Here is a 21,341-nt window from a genome sequence, read left to right as displayed (position 1 = left end):
AAATCTTTCTACCCCTGGGAATCTATGATTCTCTAATGTCAATAGAAAGACAAAAAAGGATGAGGGGGCCTTCCGCAGGGAAATTGCAGGAATTTTGTTTTCTCTTTTTGAGCCAGATGGAACTACATTCAGACCTTGGAATGAGCCAGTGTGTATCAAATTTCATGGGGGAGGGGTATAATGTTAGTATTAGCAAATAGCTACTATGATGATATTTTTATGTTTGGTGTTGGCTATGTGCCCAACACTGTGTTTAAGTCCTTTCCAAGTATTCACTCCTCGGAATAACCCTCCAATGGAGAAACTGTAACTATTCTTCCCAATTTAGAATTGAGGGAACTGAAATTCAGAGAGGTTGTGTAAGGACACCAGGACCTCCTAAACACAGGAGAACTGCATTCCAGAAACTTCCTTAGTCTACTGAACGCACTAGGGCATGTGTGAGGCAATCTGATCAGAAAGGAGATGTGGAGTTTTTTATGTTCCGGGTCTTGGGTATCAGTAGGTGTCTTTAACTATGATAAGTATATTCTCTCTCTCTCATTCTATCTCACAACCCTGGTCGTGTTGTTATGTCCATTATATAGGAAACTAAAGCTCAGAGAGATTAAGTAACCCTCTTTCTAGACCACAGCAAGATAGAGTTAAAACTCAATAGTTTAGTTCGATCACCCTGTTATTAAACAGAATCTTCAGTTAGATCCCAGGAAAGTCATTAGACATCTTTTAGATTTTATTTCCTTTTTCTCATTGAAAAAAAAAAAGAAGACAACATTGTGTGTTTAAAAAATACAGGTTAGAGCACTTTGTGAATTAAGTGTATAGTGTTTGAACATTACAAAAACCTGTGTTTTTTGTTGTTAAGCTTGGAATGACACGACTAATTGCTTGTTTTCTTGCCTGTTAAGTAGCAGAAGGAGGTCAGGCTGGGGATTTCTGAAGGTAGGATATTGTTTTTATCTTTTGTTTGTTCTTGCTTTTAAAGATTTATTTATTTATCTGAAGGTCAGAGTTACGGAGACAGTGAGAGTGTAAGAGTGAAAGCAGAAGAAAGAGAGAGAAACATAGAATCTTTAATCTGCTGGTTCACTCCCCCATCAGCTGCAATGGCCAGTGCTAGGCCAGGCTGAAACCTGGAACAAGGAACAATTTCCAGGTCTACCATGTGGATAGCATCCCAAGGACTTGGGCTGTATTCTGTGCTTTTCCCAGATCCATTATGTGGATCTGAAGTGGAACAGCAGGGCCGTATACCAGACCCAAATGGGTAGCCTATGTTGAAGATAGCAGCTGTATGTGCTGTGACACAATTCTGGCTCTGAGACAGGATTTTAAGAGCTAAAGCTGTGGAGGGTAACAGCCAGTTCCTGGAAACAAGTGAAAAGATAACACCTTCCCTGTTTAATATTGTGGTTGGTGGAAATCGGAAGAGCCGGGAGAAAGTGCCACGTGAGTGAGTTAATGTAGAGGCCAGGGCTCCCAACACAATCTGGATCCTCTCTTGCACATGTGTCAGGTCTCTGGTGTAATTTGCAGCTGAAAATGATTTGAGATGAAATTGCTCCAAATGTTTCTGTCTGGAAGATCCTTTAAGCCTCTCCCATGATTTTCCAGTTTGGCGAATAAAAGCTACCTGTTAATGTCATTAATATTTGCCTTCTTTGGTAGTTCAACAACTATTGACACTAGAGAACTCTTTCTCAAATTGTGGGCTCCCTGGGTTGGGGGGAAGCCAAGTGTTCAATGTTTTCAAAACACTTTCAATGCACAGCAAAATAAGGAGTCCTTCTATCAGGAGTCAGAGGACCTGGGATTGGATGTCTACCTGTGTTAGAACTCATGATCTTGCTGTAATCTACCACCCATCGAGGAGATGGACATTCAGTTTTTAAAAGGTGAATGCCAGAGGGAAGCCTGGGTTCCATACATCAAGGACAGGCACTTGATTGATCCTGCAGTGAGGGACTGGTGGTGGAGAGGCCTGCAGGAGGCCTGAGGAAACTAAGACCTGAAGTATGAGACACTGTAGAAACACAGGTGTACAAAAGACATTCTCTTGGTGGAGTAATATGTAGAAAGACACAGAAGAGCATGGAGAAAGCATGATACATTCAGGGATCAAACATTGCCAGGCTTGGTCAAAGTATAGGGTGGATTGCAAAGGATGGTGAGGCCAGACTGTGAAGAATACTACATTCTAAGTAGTGATGGGTAACTTTAGCCCAATGGAAATGGGTGGAATCAGTGTGGCTGTAGTTGAGTGTGAAGGGCAGATTAGAAAGGGTGATTCACACTAGCACCAGCAGTGCTTTATTCCAACAGAGAAGACCAAACGACAAGAAGGAGTTGTGAAGAAGTGGTTGGGAGAATTTCAGGCACAGCTTTCTTCTTTGGGTTCTACTCTCGTCTGCAGAATGTGAAGGTCCCTGGGGCTGAGATTCCCCATTATGAAACACAAATAAGTTCTCCTTCAACAACCTTTATATCCATAGAACCCCAGTGTCTTAACAAGTACATCTACTAACTCAAATTTGTTAAAGAATACTTCATTTTCCAATAGGCACCAATTTCAGTTGATATAATTTCCACCAAGAGCAATTAAAGTCTGATTTTACTGGGGAAATATATGATTCCTGTTAGCATTTTTGAAGTTTTGAAAAGAGTTCATGGACTGCCTTTATACCTTCTGAGCTTTTCTTGCCAAGGGGTAGAAAGCAGGACATTTGAGAATCCTTGGACACATTCATCCTTAAGATTCACCTATGTAATTTTTTAAATTTGGGAAGTAGCTCCCTTCAAGAAGTGCTGTGCGTGCTGTCAATCACTCTACTGGAGTAGGGGATTTTTATAACTCTCTGTGATTGTGTAGATTCTCCCAAGGTATGAGACCGGAAACAAATGAAGTAGTAAGATGAGGACTATTGTCATTTGACATATGAGAAATTCAAGGCTGTAAGAGGTGAAACAATTCTTTGGAAAATATCAGTAAATTAGCAAAAATTAGCAGCACCTGCTAGACATTCTTGGACACTTACTGATTTGAAAGAGCGTTTGAAACATTTGCATTCGATGCAAGGGAGCAAGAAATCTAGTACTAGTACAAAGGAGGTCACAGGGGGCACTATGAGAATTGAAAAGTAGAGTTGAGTTACAGGGACAGGTGCCTCTGCCCTGCATTCGGTCTCTCAGGGAAGCAGTTGCATCATAATAGTGAGTAGTTGGGGAGATGTTGGCAGAGCAACACTGTGAGAATCATTAGAAGAAGTTTCCCAGAGAATCTGATTCAATCCACTAGTGGAGGAGACCGAGGACCAGGCCAAAACTGGGATGGAATTAAGCTCTGTGCCAATGTGAACTGGTTATGAAGTAACAAATGATCCTGAGTTTAAACATCAAGGTGTGTACCAACTACTACATGTTCAAAATGGAAAAAAGGATGTTGTGGGTTAATAGGCTCCGTGTGCTTGGCAAATTGGGATAGGTATATGTATTTTATATTATTATGTTGTGTGTATGAAAGGAGTTAGTGCACATAGTGTGAAGAACTGTAGCTAGTATCATGTGAGTGATTGCTCTTCTATGTTGTCAGTGTGCATATGTGTGTACTGTATAGAATAGGTCTGGCAGATTGCATACCTAAGAGTACACAGTGGCTAACAGTGGGGAAAAGTGGAAGAAGGAGATTTAAGTAGGTCTTTTGGCCAGCTATTTGTGTATTTGCTTTTGCATCCTTGCAATTTTAAAATTATTTTAATGAGATATACTCATGTACTACATGGTAAAAACAATATTGGGAAGCAATTATATGACTTGGATGTTGAGATGCCCCACCCCTGGTCCAGATCTGCTCCTGCTTAAGCTTCCTGTTAACATACACATGCAAGAAAGTGCTGACTCTCACTGGGATGGATGCGTAACTCTCGCCTTGTCGGGTCTAGTCATGCTCTGGTGTACAGTAACCTGAACTAGCTTCTGAAAACACGAACAGGAATTTGCAGCCTCCTTGCTGAGGAGGCTTCTATGGCTCCCCATTGCCTTCAAAATAATTTTTATTTTTAAGATCAGGCTCCTGCTGACATCTTCTTATTTATCTCTTATCATCATCATTCTTACCCATTTGTTCCTGAGCATAACTGCAAGCTCTGGCCATCTGTGCTACTTGCAGCTTCCCCCATGTGTGATGCTCCTTCTCGTCCCTGGGTTTTTGCACTGCCTATCTTTTGCACGGTCTACCCACTGCTGCCACTCCACCCATACTTAACCCAGTCAAAGCATTTGTCAGCTTGGACCTTGATGGAAGCCCTACAGAGGGAGGGCTGGTGCTATTTTCTTCATCTGTTCATACCCAAATCCTATAATTTTTGGCATGGAGAGTGTGTCAGGGAAAAGTAGAAGTACACCAAGATGACTTTATTTTAGATGGTATAAATTGGATGTTCGCCGTTCAGCGTGTACTGTGCTAAGCACCTGCTACAACAGTCATCTAATTGTCTCTTGAAAAGCATTGATTCTTCTGAAACAGTTCTGCCCAGTGGGGATCTGAATGCTCTGAGGTGCCAGACACTAAATCTGCACTAGCCAGAATGTCCAAAGGACAGACGTGTCTGGAGGAGGACCCTGGGGCTCCCAGGCGTGTGTAGGTGTGAGTGTGTATGTGATTGTGTACAGCTGCTATTTACCAAAGAGAAAAGAAGTATTGAAGAGCACGTTTTAGCCAGCATAGTTATATTTAGTGTGACCATCCAATTTATTGCCCCAGCTGGGACATGTACAATTGGAAAAGGCCAATATTACTAAGTGAGTAAATGAGTGATTCAGAGCCTGAGCTTTTGAAACTTTGGCTTGCATCAGAACCACTTTGGAGGGCTTGCTAAGACGTGAACTGCTGCTTTCCCTCCCCAGATTTTCTGATTCAATAGGTCTGGAGAAGGGCATGAATACTTGCATTTCTGGCAGACTACCAGGTGATTCTAAATACAAATGTCAGAGTGGAAACAAAAGTGAAGAAAAGAAACATACAAAAATAAACCAAAACAAAACCAACCAGAGTCCAGAAACAATGAAGTGAACTGATTTTGCTACTCCTTATCTTTTGAGGCTTCCTGACTTTTATTATTTCAGTTCCAAAGTGGTCATCATATTTCCCTTAACAGCAAGTAGTATAGATCACTGATTCTCAAATCTTGTTTCCCACTAAATTAGATGCAGGAAATGAAGATAAGTAATCCCTTGGAGGCAAACAAAAGCTTCTGTAGTTCAATAACATGTTTACCTTAAAGACACTGAAAAGGTCTGCATTAATACTCTCGTATAACTCAAAACTCAATTTTATTTGTTCTGTGAATCCCTTTAGACTTTCAGCCCTCCAGAGCACTCATTTTTTTTTTTTTTAAAATAATTTCATGGAACTAGACTTCTCTTGCATTTAATTTGGGAAATGATTGTGGAGATAAATTATTTTTGAAAATGTAAATAGCCATTTCTCCCACAGAAATACTAATGGTTATGAACGGGTAAATGGCATAGTGGTTGAGCTGTTGGTGAGGACATCAGCATCCAGGATCAGAGTTCCAGGGTTCGAATCCCAGCTCTGCTTCTGTTTCCAGCTTCCTGCTAAAATGCACCTGCAGAGACAGAAAGTGATGAATCCAACAGCTGGGTTTCTGCCCCATACATGGGAGACCTAGTTCGAATTTTCTGGACTGGCTTTAGTTCAGCTCAAGTCCAGTGGGTGTGCACAAGTGCAGAGTGGGCCAGTAGAAGGGTGCTCTTCTCTGTTTCTCTGCCTTTTAAATAATGTTTAAAAATCTAAAACAGAAGCAGATTCATTACAAAAAAAGAGAAAAGAAACACACTTGGATGTCATTCTCATGGTCCGTAATGCACTTCCAAATGCATGGGCTCGTGAGATTATGTCACAAACCTGGGAATCTGGTTAAGAAGCAAGGGTCAGAGAAGTTATCCCAACTCCAGGAGAAGTGGCAGAAACAAAATGCAGAAGCTAGACATTTCTTATGGCTGATACCAAGATACCGAATAAAGCAAGAAACTGGAAAACCTGAGGTAGAACTGCTCAGTGCACTCTGTGGCAGAACATCATGAGGGGATCAGCATTCCGGTGTAGTGGGTTAAGCCGCAGCCTGGTGTCCCAAATGATTCCTGGTTCAATCCCAGTTGCTGTCTTGCAAAATTCCCTGGGAAGGTAGTGAAAGATGATTCAAGTGCTTGGGCCCTGGCAACCACATGGGAGACATGGAAGCAGCTCCTGACTCCTGTTTCCTCTTGGACCAAACCTGGCAATGGTGGCCGTTTGGGGAGTGAACTACAAGATGAAGTGGTTTCTCCCTCTTTCTCCTCTCTGCAATCCTAACCTCAAATACATCAATAAATCTTAAAACAAGAATATTGTGGGAAAGCAAGTCCCATCCGTAGTCAAGCACATGCCAACAGGAGTTATAAGACATTCACTTGGTATAACAGAGTAATGAGAAGAGCCCTCTGTCAAGCTTTTGGCTTGATGATGTTTCAATGAAAGTTTGTAATGAATTGGCAAATAGATGCTGAGCTTTCCTTTGATTGCCCGGAATCTGCTTGAGCCCCGTGACTGTATCATTCTCCAGCCAAACATGGGTTCCCTGCTGCAATCACACTTGGGGCTTTTTGTTGTCTCCCTTGTCATTTCTGATCCTATCATGTGGAAATTGATTGAAACGTCTCAGAGCTTGAGTTGTCACAGCAACCGTGTTATGCTGCTCAGCTCCACAGCTGGTGTTTCACTGCCGGGGAACATGGTATTGGGTGCACGTTGGCCTTGCTTTCCTTCTGGCAGAAAGACATTACAAAGGAATAACTAGACCGTGTGACTATCTCACTAGTTTGTTCTAAGCTGTGACATGTGCTTGGAACAGTCAATATTGTTCTATCTCTTCTACTTTGCAGATGGGAAAACTGAGGCACAGAAAAAGGAAGTGCCTAATAGTGACTCAGAGGGATAAAGAAGGTGGAGAAGAAATATTTGGGTTCCTTGAATGGGATACTTTCAAGTATTTCCAACACCTGGTCAGAATATTTGTGGAATGTCTTAAAACGTGTATTCTTCAGAGACTAAACTGTTCAAAGAAAAGCTATCTAAAAGGTAGTTAAAGAGAAGCTGGAATGGGTGGGATGGAGTCTTTGGATATGAAGGCAGAGATACATGCTTACCACATACCTACACTTTGACCTGAGTGGCTCCTATTTGTACAGTGTGTCTTAGCATAAAATTTCCTTTGTCCACAGGGTTCTGCTCTTTAAAGAAAATCTTTTAAAAATGAGTTTCTCCCAAAAATCTCATAGAAAACTCATTCAACAAGCCTGAGTATGTTTCGATTTCCTTGTGACATGGGCTGTGTATCTATACCTTTGGAGAAAAGTTACACTGCTATTCCAAACCAGCCACCAGAAATGCAGCATTTCATTCCTGGATGTTTACAATATACATAACTGATGTTGTTTTTCCTGAGTATTCCACAAATAACCATCCCTTCCAGGGGACACATGACTTCTGAGATGTCAATGAACCTCCATATCCCTTATCTCTGGAGAGACCCAGCAGAAGGCCAGCACATTAGAACGCTGGTGGCTGCACAGTTAGGTATTTCCAGTGGAAGAGCCCATGCTCACAGAATAGCCATGTGGGCAAATGAGAGTGTTAGAAGGTTTGAAATAAGGTTCATAAGATTTTGCTTGTGTTGCAAATGTGATTTATGAGGTTTTACAAACACAGTGAACCAAATACTCTCTATACAGCCAACTTGTCCTTTGCATACGTAATGGTGTCTGGGGGTTATGTACTGCATCAAAGCAGTTAGTGCCAGATCTCTCCGCTAATCATTACCCCCACCTCCAGGACAGGTGGAATTCTCAGTTGGAACACAATTGTGACTCAAATCCCAGTTAAAAAAAAAAAAGAACAGAACCCTCTTCTCACTGCCCAGGGATCTGCCCCTTACTAGAGTGGACAAGGAATCTGCTTAGCGACATTGAGGTGTACGATGTTGAAGCCAGAGGATAACATGGGGGACTTCACAGCAGTGATTGTACTCGTCATAATCCCAACAACTTTTGGTTTCACCTAGAGATGCTCCTGGTGGATGAGTGCTTTCTCTTTCATTGTCTGCTTTTCTGCATCTTAAACAACTGAGAATCCAGTAACACAGCGTTTGAATACACCACCAGGAGATCGAAGGTTCCCACTCTGCAAATATGGAGGCTCTGGGTTCCAATAAGCCTATTTCACACAACTCACCATGTAGTAGCAAGAGAATCCAGACAGATAATTTAACCTCCAATAAAAATTTCTCATCTGTACAATGGAGAAAATAATAGTTCTGATGTTACAGATTGATTCTTGGGGCTGAGTGGGAAAAGCAAACAGAAGTAAAGCAGTGATGTTGGCTGCAATGATTGCAAACAGGAGCTCTGAATCCATGTCTTCCTTCATCTGGTGTTCCTAAGTGACTTCAGGTATGGCACTGTGAATTTCTGAATGAAAACATGGGACCAGCTTCTTGTGAATGGTGAGTCTTTTCTTCCATGACCTATTTATGCGGCTCTTGGGCCCACTGTGAACCTTCTTTTCTGGAGCTTCAGTGTCCCTTCCACCCTGTGTTAGGTAGAGATGCCTGCATCCCTACATTTTGGCAAAATAAATTTCATGGTGTATCTGTGGATTCAAAAAACCTATCATTCCAGGCTGCCCACTAGCTGTCTCTGACTGCCTGAAATGCACATGGGTGCCAGCCTGTGCCATCCTGGACAGAGCCATTATCGGGAAGATGGCAGTGTTTTTATTTTTAGCTCAATGACTCATGCTCCCTCTGACAGTGTCCCTGGCTCAAGGAGGGTCACAGAAAACGTTTGAAGTGTGGATTTAGGACACTTTTACTACATTTGGGAGTCCTGTTCAGTGGGTGCCACACCAACAGGCTCATCTTTTTTTTTTTAATTTTTTTATTAATTATTATGCATTATGTGACAGTTTCATATGCTCTGGGAATCCCCCCACCCCTCCCCACACCCCTCCCCCCTGGTGGATTCCTCCACCTTGATGCAGTATTACAGTTCAAATTCCATCAAGATTCTTTCCTTGCAAACATATACCCAGCATAGAGTCCAGCTACTCATTGTCCAGATGGGTTGAACAGTTTGTTGGGGAGACCATTTCTGGTCCAAAGTCAGAGCTGGTAGAATATCATCCCAGTCAATTAAGAGTCTCAATATAACATTAACAGCAATTTGTAACATTATGGAATTGACAAGGTTTTGCGTAACCAGTATGTTAAACAAAACAAAACAAAACAAAACAAAACAAAACAAAAAAGAAGCAAGTTCTTAACCACAACCTATGATTAGCTCATTGACATTTCAATTTTAGTTCATATACAGGACCAGCTGCTATATACCTTAAAATGGCTATAAGGTACCATTCAGCTGTCTCGTGTCTATTTCATTTTAGTATTTAGCCATTTGTTGTGTTGAAGTCTAATTTTACTGATCTTGGCAGATTTTAGGATAATCTAGACTGGCTTGTAACTCTAACAAGACATTTGTCAGCAGTTAAGGTGCAGAACATTTTTTTTTTTGGGGGGGGTGTGCAGGAAAGTCCCCAACACCATGGTAAGGAGTGACTAATCTTTGTGTCCTACCCAGCGAGGCATTAGCCAATCCATGCCAGCTCTTTCCTGTCGGATTTCAAGCTCTACTTTTTGTTGTTTGTCTATTTATTTTAGGTTTTTTTTAGTTTGTATGATTGTTTGTTTGCTGTGAGGGGTTTTCGGAGCGATCCTGATGGTCATTGCAAGGGAGGGTGGGGGTCCAGAGGTGGAGCCAGGCTCGGTCCAGAGAAAGCTCTCCTCCCTGGTCCCGAGGGACGTTTATTGTTCTTCTGTTTCTGCGGACCGCTCAGGGCTTCTGGTTGTCATTCCGATGACGTTGGTTTCTGCGCGGTAGTGTTTGGACTTCTTCCATCCCCTGCGGGAGCTCCGGTTAGGGGTGGGTGACCTCAGAGTACTCGGCCTCCGAGGGCATCCAATTCCCTCCAACAGGCTCATCTTAATCAGTTATGGGAAAAGGTGTTCAGACCAAAGAGATAGTCTTAAGGTTGTGGGTTTAAGAGAAAGAGCAAAGAACGGCACAATGAGAACCCTGGCTGTGGGTGGGGAACTGTTCATTGCAGTTCATATGATAAGGGACCGGGCACTTGTTAGATCTTAGTTTTCTGGTGTTGGGCCTCAGTCAGGAGTTTCAAGTTGTGCTCTGAAGTTGGGGGGCTTCTCTGCAGTCTCCTGTGTAGTTCCAATTCTCTTGCCTGCTTCAATCAAATCGACTCTGCTTGAATCTATTTCACTTATTAAAAGCTCGAGAGTTAACGTAATTATTGGGTCCTCATTATGTCACAGACATTGCACTCAACACTCAATATGTGTGAAGTCATTTAGCTTCATAACAACCTTATGAAATATTTACAATAACCATTCATATTTTACACTTTACAAAATGGAGGCTTAAAGCCACAGTAAATTATTCGCCCTGAGTCACAGAGCTAATAAGCAGTTTTGCCAGAACTGGAAATCAGACCCGTCTGTCTGCAAAACCCATTTTCTTAACCACAATGTTGCATGGCTCCCCATGCTGTGCTTCCAAGCAAGCTTTCATTTTCAAAAAGTGTTCTGTGGCTATTTTAAAAGGAATAAAATCAAAGTTTGAAAGTGACTGATTAGATGTTCTGAGATTCTTCCCAGCTCTAAATTTTGAACTTTAATGATTTATGGAAGGGAGAAAGCCGAAACTGTGTTACAGAGGTTGATGGCGAGGGACCATGAGCACATTCTGGGCTAACAATAGTAGCTAATGCCTGAGCCCTGAATAGGCCAAACAGTGTTCTAGAGCCTCCATACATATTAGCTTATTCAATCCATGCTCCAGTCTTCTGGGGTTGGTGTTATTATTCCCATTTCTGCATGAGGCAACATGGCACAAGGAGGCTATCATTCACCCAAGGTCATACAAACAGAAGTTACCAGCTTAGGTTCCAGAGTCTCAGCTCTTCACTGCTGTGTTGCGGAGATAACTAAGTCTAGAAGAAATCCCTTTTCCTGAGTATCAGCGTTTTTCAACATCACACCAGTGCGATTTTATGTAAATACGCATGCACATGAGCTGCTAACCCTGGCACTGGTGCCAGCTTCCCTTCAGGGGTGTCAGTGCAACAAAATTTCATCTTTGTTATTGTGTTGAGCTATTGCAGTGGTAGATATTTTAATAAGTCCACACAGGTTTGCAAAAAAAAAGTGTATATTATATAGATAGTTATCTGCATTGGCTATTTTTTTAAAGATTTATTTATTTATTTATTTATTGGAAAGGCAGATTTACAGAGAGGAGAGACAGAGAGGAAAATCTTCCGTCAGATGATTCACTCCCCAAGCGGCTGCAACGGCTGGAGCTGAGCCAATCCGAAGCCAGGAACCTCTTCCAGGTCTCCCAGGCGGGTGCAGGGTGCCAAGGCTTTGGGCCGTCCTCGACTGCTTTCCCAGGCCACAAGCAGGGAGCTGGATGGGAAGTGGAGCTGCCGGGATTAGAACCGGCGCCCATATGGGATCCCGGGGGCGCGTGAAAGGCGAGGACCTCAACCACTACGCCATCACACTGGGCCCAAATACTGGCTAGTTTTTTTTTTTTTTTTTGCATATTCTTTCATAGACATATTTTACAACAGTGGATGGTCGGTACCCATTGCAAAGGAGTTAGTGATGCCTGGTTTTTGTCCAGGACCATGCTTGTGGACTTATTGCTGGATTTCAGCTTTGCCACGACCTTGTACTAAGGTTACCAACTCTTATAGATAGGAGGCAGCAAGACACACGGTGAAGGAGTTGGCTTGGCGACTTGAAGTTTGTTGGCCTGATTTTTCTTTCTATGTCTCTTGGCTTTTTCATCATTGATTTTCCTCAACACTACCATACTGCTTTCTTGGATAAATGCAGGAAATTTAATAACCAGTCTACCTATTGAAAGAGAGGAAGCTATATCATTCGTCTCTTTAAAAACAGGCTCATGCATTCACAGAAGTCAAACATTGTAATAAAGGAGGGAAAATCTAGCATTCACTGAGTAACGAGGGTGACCTGCGCATTGAATATTCTGACCACATAATTTATCATTGATACGGGACTCTTTTGTGAGCAGAGGGAGGTGCTATTAACAATTACTTCAGGACATATACAAAGACTATACTGTGCATAAAGGGAGACTTACACCGGGAAATCTGAATGTATGGTCACCCTTGCTGACAAGATAATCCTCATTTAGTATTCACCGTAGCTTGTAATGTAGGTAGGTGACTTTCTTTGTTCTGAATCTCAGAGTGAGTGATAAAGTTTGCCCAGGGTCACATAGCAAATACATGGCAGAACTGTCTGCCTGATTTCAACACCTCGGGTTAGGACAAACATCGGAGATGCAGACGCTTGATGATCTAGTGACGGAACCGCTGACCCTAGAGGTTGCTTAGCTGTCAAGTTGCTTCTCTCCCCATCTTGTTCCAAGCCATTGTCCTTGGCCATGGGAACTATGGTGGGCTGTGATGACTACGATTCCCCAGAAGAGGGCAGTGTTGCCATGCTGGCCAAGGCAGAGGGCTACAAGAGACGGAAGGTGTGGGATAACCAGGCCGGTGGCTTGTGTGGCGTCTCTAATACAGCCAGTCTCATAGGGCAGCCTCCAGGCCAGCTGCTTCCCTGGCTCCCATTCCCTGAATTCTCACCATGAACACACGTGTTGTGCCCCTCACCGGTCTCTTGGCTCCCATGATGCAACACCTGAACAAATTCAAGTGCTCTGTGCCACCTGGGATGGAAAGAGACTCAGGGAGGGTTTGCGGGTTGGAAACAGGAACTCTTGCCATTTTGTTGCTACTCAGAATTACTCCAGAGCTGGGAGCGCTGTTGACATATGTGTTACCACTTAATCTTTCGTAAGAAATCCTTTCCACGGGGGAGCAGATTTCTGGATTCATGCCAGGTTAGATAATTACATTCCCCCGGAAGACTGAAGTTAGGACGGCTGTGTTCTTTCTGTATGAAGAGTTAGGAGTTTGAAGGATGCAGGTTTCCTATGGGGGTTAGGGACGGGTGCCAAATGGCCCAGCGGAGGAAGCGGATCGGGTTTTGATGAGAAAGGTAACCCTCAAAGTGTCACCCGGCGTGTCTTCCTTTCTGGGCCCTCACTCACAGCGGGATTCATTTGCAGTTTTTGTCTGTCACCAGGAATTCAGTTGTTGCTCTTCATACAAAGCTACCTGATTTGCAGGGGGTGGGAAACAAAACAGAAAATGATGAAGAGGAGGGGAAAATATCACAATTCAGATGGAAAAAGGGACATGAAAAAATCCTTTTAACAATTTCAGCTAAAGTGGTTGGGTCGGCGTTTTTATATTACATTCCGCATTTTGTCAGGAGGAGATGAAAACGGCCTGTGATGCTCAGAGCAAGAATTGCTGGTGATTTCATAGCCTCCTGCTGGCATGGATCTTAATCAACCAGAAAACCTCAAAATGACAAACAAACAAAAGACAGCTTTGCTCTCTGAGGTTCGTTAGCTCGGGCCAAGGTTGAGAGGCATCGGGAGGAAGGACGCTAGAAGCAGGCAAACTTGAGGAGTCACTTTGTGGTTAATTCTATCCCACACGGTTGCCCTCCACCATGCCCGACTCGGCCTCTCGTAGTCATGCAGCCAGTTGCTGGAGCTGGTGGTAAAAGGGCATGGGACTGATGGAGGAGCTGAGGTGGTAGAACGGGGCTCTCCCGTGTGCTGACGCACACAGAGAACAGTTACGTGCCCCTGGGGTCCAGGTGGTCTGCCCCAAGCCCGAACGTCACAATAAGGACAAGCTGAACTTCACGTGTTCCATCCCATAGGGTCTGTCCTTCCTCGCTCCCTCATGGTGCTTACATTGCCTCACTATCTCCTGGACAATTGATTACACACCTATCACACATCTCTCTGTGACCACCCCTTTGTAGATATTTTTAAAATTTTTTAATTTATTTTTTAAAAAAGAATTTTTAATTTTTAGATGATGTTTACACAGTTGATCAGAGTAGGAAGGGCTGATGTTTAGGGAATAGCAGTGTGATCAAATTTTCCATTTCTTCTTCCTGTTTCTGGGGGGAAAGGGGAAAATAAAGGGAGACGACATACCCAGCTCTTGCATGCCCAAGTTAAGATGGAGAACGGCCACCCGATATCGACCCAGGGTCCCAATGTGGCACACGCTCTGAAGGTTCTGCCCAGGTGGTTTCTATGGTTCATGCTGTCAGTCTCACTGAGCTAAGGATGGGGAAACCCTTCCAATGTCCATTGGCTGACGTAGTTGATCTTAGAGTCTCCATTCACCTAGATTTTTGCTGTCATCATTTGGCAAGGGTAGTTGTTCGATATGTTCTGTTCTACTTCCTCAGTTATGGTACCAGATGCCCTCTACAGGCCCCAATGGGCTGCCACATCCTCCATCTGCATCAGGGCCTGCTATCCACTGTTTTGTCTTTTGCACTGAGGAGGACCAGATCTTGCAGGTGGGCCCAAGGACCTGAGCCAGGCAATCTGGAACCTGCCAACCCCCAACTCCAAGACTCACAGACTTGGCACCCATTACACAGGCAGGCTCAAGGACCTAGGCTCACGGACTCTGCACCCACTGCGCAGGCTGGGCCAAGGACATGGGCCAAGTATTCCAGGCCACAATGGACCCCTTTCCACCTGTGGCTTACGGACCCAGCTCCTACTGCACAGGTGGACCCAAGGATCGGGACCTTTTTAGATATTTTTAAAGATTAATTATTATTTATTTGAAAGGCATGATATCAGAAAGAGAGGAAACCCCTCACCTACTCCACCCCCCAATACATATAGAGAGAAAAACAAAGAGTGATACCTTTCAACCTCTTATTGACGCTCCAAATTACTGCACTAACCAGGGTTGAGTTAAGCTCAAGCCAGGAGCCTGAAACTCCACCTCTATCTGTGACTTTCATATGGGTGCAGAGGCCGAGTGTGTGTGGACCATTATTTGTTGCTTCTGGGTGCATTAATAGGAAGGCATATTGGAAGCAGAGCAACTGGGACTTAAACAGGTGCTCAGTATGAGATGTTGGCATGTCAGGTAGTGTCCTAATGCTGCTTTACAACACTTGACCCTAGCAAAACATATTTAAAGTCTCTCTCTGACTCTTTCTCTCTCTCCTTCTCTCCTTTGCTCTGTCTTCCCCAAACTCCCTATCTTTCTTCACAAGTTCAGGTCCTTCCCTCAGTATCTTCCTTCTCAGTACCAGTAACCCAAACCCGATACCCCTCCCTGGTTCTCCCTTCTTCTGTCTATATTACTGTCAAAGTATGCTTCCCTGAGCCTGGTTCTGATAGCAGGATTTCTCTCTAAGCCCCAGATCTTAACTTGGAATTTACTTTGTGATGTTTCATTTGCCTTTTGAGCTTTTAGCATCCGGGGCTTCTCAATCCCAGTACTCCAGGCCTGCTATTACTTGTCGCATCTTCTCCTTTATAGACATCATGTTTTCACAATTCATTGTCTATATACTCTTGTGTCTTTCTTGATTTAGTTGACATTGTTCAAATTCTGTCTGCTTGTCATGTGTCAGCCTAAAGACTACTCTTTTTCTTCTCCTACACCTTTGTTCCCACCAGTGGAAGTAAAGTGAATTGCTACAGCACTTTTCTTGCAATGTATGTTTTGTATTGACCTAATACTTAGGATTTGCATGTTCATTTTTAAAAATTCTCTCAGCAGTATGCATGCTGTGATGGTGAGGATCATCATTATTCCACACACAGCTTAATCTAGCACTCTTTGTATGGTAAATTTTAAATGGCAATTTGCTGAGCAGATTAATGAATACTTTTAAGAATCCATGACTGTAGGAGTGAATCAGAGTTTCATGGCTGTATGAATAGATGACTTTGTGCATGGCTGAATAAATGAATTCCTGTACTTATGCATTCAAATGTATCTTGGGATGCTACTCCGCAAGCTAATCCAAGGATAGATGAATGGTTGCATGCATAAATGAGTAAAAGCATGCATGCTTGGGTCTGCAAATGAATAGATGGCTGGATTCCTAATTCTTGGGATTATCTCTCACAGAGAACTTGGCTGAGGTGTTCTTCTATACCATTGGTGAACTATATTTCCAACAACATTGTTTGAATACCAGTTGGAATTGGCTTCACTAATTAGAAACATTGAATGCATTCATATCTTTAACCAAAGAAATAAATGTCCCTTCTTTTTGGATTGTTTAGGTAAGGCCTGACCAGCTCTGCACCACACCATTTTAATTGGGCATAAACTATGAAATTAAATCTAAGTGGTGTTTAAAATACTATTTTTCCTATTATTTTTTTATTAAATATACCTTTTCCATGATATAGATTTATAAGCAAGGAGATTCTTCTTCTCTTTTCCTCTCTCCTCATTATCTTCTTCCATTGTTGGTCCTCAATTTATCACAATAACACAGTAATTCACCGAACCATTACACACTTAACTTTCTGACATATAAATGTATCATTACATGACAGGTATAGGAGAAAGATGTAAACACAGGATCACAATGCACAGATAATTGTAAGTGTCAGTTGGAATCCTACAATTATTCAGGAGTAAAGATGCATGTTATATAAAACCATTACTTCCCAGTGTGCTAATCTTTGTACATTTTACAATATATAATATATGTAGTACTTTGTGTATTTCATATTATCAGATAGAATATGTGATCTGTCCTTTTGAGGCTGGCTTTTATCGCTAAACAGCATGATTTCAGCTGGGATAGTTTTATTGTACGATTTCATTCTTTTTAATGGTTGAGTAGCATTCCACAGTGTAAATGTATCACCGTTTTTTTTATGCATTTGTCTGTTAAACATCTAGAAGGGTTTCATGTTGTAGCTATCGTGAACTGTGCTGCAAGAAACATAAGGTTGCAGGTCACTCTCTAAAATGCAAAGTTCATTTTGTGTGGATATATTCCTAGCAATAGGATGGCTGGGCCATATGGAGATGTATTTTCAGTTGTCTGAAGAATCTGCACACTGACTTTCATAAACTACTAGTGTACAGTCCCACCAACAGTGGATCAGGATACTTTCCCCCCATATCCTTGCCAGCTGGCATTAGTTGTTGACTTCTGAATATGCGCTGTTATCACTTGTGTTAGCAAGAAACCCACTGTGGATTTGCTTGCATTTCACTTGTAGCTAGAGAACCTTAACATTTTTTCGTGTATCTATTAACTCTTTGGACTTCAGCTTTTGAAAAAATATCTGTTCATATCCTTTTCCCATTTCTTAACTGGATTGCTTATTTTGCTGTTGTTCTTTTTTTGTTTAAGATTTATTTATTTTTATTACAAAGTCAGATATACAGAGAGGAGGAGAGACAGAGAGGAAGATCTTCCATCCGATGATTCACTCCCCAAGTGAGCACAAAGGCTGGTGCTACACCGATTCAAAGCCAGGAGCCAGGAACCTCCTCCAGGTCTCCCACATGGGTGCAGGGACCCAAGGCTGTGGGCCCTCCTCGACTGCTTTCCTAGGCCACAAGCAGGGAGCTGGATGGGAAGTGGAGCTGCCGGGATTAGAACCGGCTCCCAAATGGGATCCTGGTGCGATCAAGGCAAGAACTTCTGCTGCTAGGCCACTGTGCTGGGCCCCTAGAGTTCTTTTTTTATAAGGTTTATTTATTTTTATTGAAAAGTCAGATTTATAGTGAGAAGAAAACAGAGAGAAAGATCTCCTACCTGCTGGTTCACTCTCAAGAGGCTTCAACAGCCAGAGTTGAGCTGATTGGAAAGAAGGATCCAGGAGTCTTCTCTGGGTGTCCTATGCAGGTACAGGGTCCCAAAGGCTAGAGCCATCTTCGACTGCTTTCCAAGGCCACCGACAGGGAGCTGGATGGGAAATAGAGCAGCCAGGTCAGGAACTGGCACCCATATGGGATCCCAGTAGATGCATGGCGAAGATTCGACCACTAGGATACTGCGCCGGGCCTTGGAGTTCGTATAAATCTTGGATGTTAGACCTCTGTTTGTTGTGTAGTATGGGAATATTTTCTTCCATTCTGTTGGTTGTCACCTCACTTTATTGGCCATTTCTATTTGCTGTACAGAAGCTTCTTAGCTTGATGTAATCTCATTTGCTTATTTTTGCTTTAATTACCTGTACTTTTGTTATCTTTTCTAAGAAGTGTTGACTATTCCTACATCGTGTAAAGTGTTCTTGATGTTTTCCTCTAGTGATTTGATCATGTCAGGTCGTAAGCTTAGATCCTTGATTGATTTACAGTTTATTTTCACATAAGGTGAAAGGTAGGGGTCTTGTTTCTTTGCTTCTGACAGCATATGGTCAATTTTCCCAGTACCCATTTCTCCCACGGCTGATTTCTGTTTGTTTGTCAAAAATTAGCCGGCAATGGAGGTGTGGGTTCACTTCTGGAATTTCTATTCTGTTCCACTGATCTCTGTTTTGTGATAATATTAGGCTGTTTCGGTTACCAATGCTCGGTAGTAGGTCTTGAAATCTGGCATTACGATTCTTCTAGGATTTTTTTTGTTTGAGATTGCCTTAGTTATTCAGGGTATCTTATCTTTTTCATATGAATTTTAGTGTCACTCAGTCTAGCTTTGAGCAGAGTGTCATTGGAATTTTGATTGGAATAGCAGTGAATCTAAATTACTTTGGGTAATATTGACGTTTTGATGGTGTTGATTCTATTAATTCACAAACATGGCAGATTTCTTCAGCTATTACTGTCCTTTCTGTTTCTTTAATGGTTTGTAGCTTTAGTTGTAGAGATACCTCATGTCCTTGGTTAGGTTTATTTCTAGGTATATAGGATTCCCCCCAAATACATTGAATGGAACTATTCTTACAAGGTTGTTTTTTTTCTCCCTCTCTTTTTTTTTTTAATCAGCCATGGAATTACTTGTGTATATTTAGGTCATCAATTTGTGACACTGATTTTGTATTCTGTGACCTTGCCAAACTCTCTTATGAGTTCCAATAGTCCCTTAATTGAATCTTTTGGTTCCCCCAGAACAGATAATCGTGTCACCTGCAAACAGATGAGGATTTGACTTCCTCATCTCCAATTTGTGTTACATTAATTTATTTTTCTTGCTAAGAGTTCTGGCCAGAACATTCAGCACTATGCTAAACTTCAGTGGTGAGAGTGGACATCTTTGTCTGGTTTCAGATCTGGGTGGGACTGCCTCCAGTTTTTCTCCACTCAATATGATGCTGTCATTGAGTTTTTCAAACATTGTCTTGATTGTGTTGAGGAGAATTTTGTCTGTATCTAATGTGTTCTGTGCGTGTGGCGGTGGGAGAATGGTTAGCATGAAGGGATGTTGAATGATTAAATACTTTCTCTGCATTTGTTGAGCTAATCATGTGGTTTTTACTTATTCAGGTTGTTGGTGTGGTATGCTGCATTAACTGATATATGCCTGTTGAACCATCCTTGCATTCCAAAGATATATCCCACTTGGTCTGGATGAGTGATCTTTCTGATGTATTGTTGGATGTGATTGGCAGGTATTTTGTTGAGGATTTTTCCACGTATGTTCATCATGGACATTGGTCTATAGTTCATTTTCTCTAATTTTCTGGTTTAAGAGTTGACCAGGTAATGTTGGCCTGATAGAAGGGATTTGGAAAGATTGCCTCCCTTTTTATTGTTTGTAATAGACTTTGAAGGGTTGGAGTTAATTTTTCTTTGGTAGAATTCAGCAGTAAATATGCTCATTTCTTGACCTTTCTTTGTTGGGAGAGTCTCTATTACTGACTGAATTTCTGTCCCAGTTATTGGTCTATTTAGGATTTAGATATGTCTCAGTTTAGGTGAATTGCATATGTACAGAAATATATTCATTTCTTTCCAATTTTTTGCCATGTAGTTGTTTGTAGTAACTAGTAATGATTCTTTGTATATTCATTTTATCTGATTTTATTGATTTGGATCTTTCCCCTCCTTTTTTGGTCTAGTTGGGCCAATGCCATAAAAATTTTGCTTCTGTGAAGCTTTCTTGTCTTCATTCTTTCTTATTCTAGCATTCATTAATTTCCCTTAAGATGGTCTCTTACAACTATAAGCCAAGGCAACTTATGAGGGCATGGAATTCTGATTCTGTTGGTGTTGAAGTGTTTTGTCTGTTTTGTTGGTAAAGTAAGAAATTGCTTGTTCTTAAATTACCCTAGAAAAAATGGGATTTATCTGTCTGTCATGGAGTGGCCAAAGTCTGTGGATTTTGCTTGAAGTCTTCATAGAAATCACCTGCACTTACCTGCACTCATAAGAACTTTGTAAAGGATTTGATAGAGAATTGGGAGCCAACATATCTCAAAGCTTGTTTGTCATATATTGTGTTGGGTAAAGGAAATGTAAGAGTCATGGTAACTATCCATTCGTTTCCATTTTCCATGATAAAGAAAATACTAAAGGCACATTATCTCGGCCCATGGCAGAAAACTTATTCCTGAGGTGTGATTTAAGAGTTTTCTTTTTGCCTTTATGGATGATCAAGAATAAGACTGCATGGTAGAGGGAAAAAAGCTTTTTTTTCCCCCTGAAAATGTGATTGAAAATTGGATCTACCATTAAAACAATTCTCTATTCTGTGATAGAAAGGCTAATAAAATACAAGACCACACTACAAAGCTAAGGCACATGTTGTCCATGTTCTAATATGATGATATCATAGATGGGAGTTCAAAGAGCAGCCTAGAATATATATCAGCCCACTACAATCCAAAATTTCATCAACTCTGTGAAAAATAAACACAATGAAAACAGCTATGGTCATTCACTTATATATTGTCTTTGGCCGTTTTCATGTTGTGATGATAAAACTGAGCAATTGTAGTGACTGTACAGTCAGCAAAGCTGGAAAGGTTGTCAATTTTTTCTAGAAAAGGAGATGTCAGGGCCTGTCAAGATGGCTCAATAACTAAATCCTCCCCTTGCAAGCACCAGGATCCCATATGGGCTCTGGTTCATGTCCTGGCTGCTTCCCTTCCCTTCCATCTCCCTGCTACTGTCCTTGGAAAGCAGTAGAAGATGGCCCAAAGCCTTGGGACCTTGCAATTGTAAGGGAAACCTGGAAGAATCTTATGGCTCCTGGCTTTGGATTGGCTTAGCAATAGCTGTTGTGGGCATTTGTAACATGAACCAGAGGTTGGAAGATCCTTCTCTCCATAATTCTGATCTACCTTTCCAATAAAAATAG

The sequence above is a fragment of the Ochotona princeps genome, chromosome 14 (assembly GCF_030435755.1).
Source record: "Ochotona princeps isolate mOchPri1 chromosome 14, mOchPri1.hap1, whole genome shotgun sequence".
NCBI lineage: Eukaryota > Metazoa > Chordata > Mammalia > Lagomorpha > Ochotonidae > Ochotona > Ochotona princeps.
Note: the sequence above shows the minus strand (reverse complement) of the source record.